The sequence below is a fragment of the Otolemur garnettii genome, unplaced genomic scaffold (genome assembly GCF_000181295.1).
Source record: "Otolemur garnettii isolate 467f Iridium unplaced genomic scaffold, OtoGar3 scaffold00025, whole genome shotgun sequence".
NCBI classification, from domain to species: domain Eukaryota; kingdom Metazoa; phylum Chordata; class Mammalia; order Primates; family Galagidae; genus Otolemur; species Otolemur garnettii.
Window position 1 is genome coordinate 17591974 of NW_003852420.1, and position 2704 is coordinate 17594677.

Genomic DNA, 2704 nt, shown 5'->3' on the forward strand with positions numbered 1-2704 from the left:
AAAAAAAAAAAAAAAGAATTTAGGTATACTTTGTCTTACAAAGGGGTCTTTCATTACCCTTTATCAGAATGGTAAAAAGAAAAATAGTAACAACACAAAATGCTAATGAAGATGCATAGAATCAGAATCATTCATGCATTCTTGGTGGGAATGTAAAATAGTACAGCTACTTTGAAGGTCCTTTGTTTCTTACAAAACTAAACATGAAATTATTACATGACCTAGTAACATCACTCTCTTTTTTCTTTTTGAGACAGAGTCTCAAGCTGTCGTACTGGGGAGAGTACCGTGGTGTCATAGCTGACAGCAACCTCCAACTTGGGCTCAAGCAATCTTCTTGCCTCAGTTTTTCTATTTTCTTTTCTTTCTTTTTTTTTTTGGAGACAGAATCTCACTACGTCACCCTTGGCAGAGTGCTGTAATGTCACAGCTCACAGCAACCTCAAAACTCTTGGGCTTAAGCAATTCTCTTGCCTCAACCTCCCAAGTAGCTGCAACTACAGGCACCTGTAACAACGCCTGGCTAATTTTTTTGTTGCAGTTGTCATTGTTGATTAGCAGGCCTGTGCTAGGCTCGAACCCACCAGCCTTGGTGTATGGGGCTAGCACCCTAGTTACTGAGCTATGGGTGCCGAGCCAGTTTTTCTATTTTCCATCTTTAGACAGGGTCTTGCTTTTGCTCAGGCTGGTCTTGTGAGCTCAAGCAATCCACTAGTCTCAGTCTCCCAGAGAGCTAGAGAGCTAGGATTACAGACATGAGCCACCTCATCTGGATTTTCTTTCTTTTTTTTTTAGAGACAGAGTCTCACTGTGTCACCCTTGCTAGAATGCCATTGCGTCATACCACACAGTAACCTCTAACTCTTCAGCTCAAGTGATGCTTTTGCCTCAGACTCCCAAATAAATGGGACTACAGGCACCCACCACAATGCTCAGCTATTTTCTAGAGAGGGGGGTCTTGATCTTGCTCAGGTTGGTCTTAAAGTCCAGAGCTCAGGCAATCCACTGGCCTCTGCCTCCCAAAGGCTAGTATTATAGGTGTGAGCTACCTTGCCCTGCCTAAGTAACTTCACTCTTGAACATTTACCCCACAGGAATAAAAATTTAATTTAAGCTCGGTGCCTGTGGCTTAAGCGGCTAAGGCACCAGTTTGGCGGGTTCGAATTCAGCCTGGGCCCGCCAAACAACGATGGCTGCAACCAAAAAATAGCCAGGCGGCTCGGCGCCTATAGCTCAACTGGCTAAGGCGCCAGCCACATACACCTTAGGTGGCGGGTTCGAATCCCCAGCCCGGACCCGCCAAACAACAATGACGGCTGCAACCAAAAAATAGCCGGGCGTTGTGGCGGGCGCCTGTGGTCCCAGCTACTTGAGAGGCGGAGGCAGGAGACTCGCTTGAGCCCAGGAGTGGGAGGTTGCTGTGAGCTGAGATGCCATGGCACTCTACCCAGGGGGATAGCTTGAGGTTCTGTCTCAAAAAAAAAAAAAAAAAGAAAGTAAAAAACTACAGGTACATGCATTAATGAAAGAACCTCCAAAAACTTAGGCTGAGTGAAAAAAGCCAATCCCAAAAGGTATAGAGTGTAAATTCATTTACGTAATATTATAGTAACAAAAATTACAGCAATGGAGCACAGGCCTACCAAGGTGGCTCACACCTGTAATCCTACCACTTGGAAAAGTAGAGGCAGGATTTTGAGCTGAGCCTGAGCAAGAATGAGAACCTATCTCCACAAAAAATAAAAATGAAAAATCTGGGCATGGTGATGCACACTACGATGCCAGCTAATGTTCTATTTTTCTACTTTTAGTAGAAACAGGGTCTCATTGTTCTTCATACTTGTTTTAAACACCAGAGCTCCAGAAATCCTCCAGCTTTAGCATCCCAGAATGCTAGAAATACAGGTGTGAGACCACATGCGGTGACTCATGCCTGTAATCCTAGCACTCTAGGAGGTCAAGGCTGGTGAATCATCTAAGCTCAGGAGTTTGAGACCAACCTGAGCAAGAGGGAGACCATGTCCCTAAAAAATGCTGGGCAGTGCGGTAGGCACCTGTAATCACAGCTACTTGGGAGGCTGAGGCAAGAAGATCACTTGAGCCCAAGAGTTTGAGGTTGCTGTGAGCTATGATGCCACAGTACTCTATCAAGTATGACAAAGCTTTTTCTTTCTCTCAAGAAAAAAAAAAGAAAGAAACAAAGAATTACAGGTATGAGCCCACCGAGACTGGCAATGATTAAAAAAACAACAACAGCAAAAAACAGGACCTAATAAATGAGAGTTCAGCAAAGTAACAGAATACAAACTCAATATACAAAAATCAGTTTTATTGGCTCAGCGCCTGTGCCTCAAGTGGCTAAGTCCTAGCTGTAGTCCCAGCTACTTGGGAGGCTGAGGCAAGAGAATGGGCTAAGCTCAAAAGTTTGAGGTTGCTGAGAACTGTGACACCACAGTACTCTACTGAAGGTGACAAAGTGAGACTCTGTCTCTAAAAAAAAAAGAAAAAGAAAGTTTTCATAATCAAGAACACTCAATTTCACTGAAAAATAATTTCTTTTTTCTTTTAAACACAGAGTCTCACTATGTCACCCTTGGTAAAGTGCCATGGCATCAGAGCTTACAGCAACCTGAAACTCTTGGGCTTAGGTGATTCTTTTGCCTTAGCCTCCCAAGTAGCTGGGACTACAGGTGCCAGCCACAAT

The 2704-nt window shown here is 44.0% G+C and overlaps 1 protein-coding gene across 1 annotated transcript in view; it reads right to left on the reverse strand.

Moving 5' to 3' along the window:
- The window catches only part of NFS1 (NFS1, cysteine desulfurase), a 36384-nt gene that overhangs the window by 19051 nt on the left and 14629 nt on the right, over positions 1-2704 (reverse strand). The gene's annotated exons all lie outside the window — the stretch shown is intronic.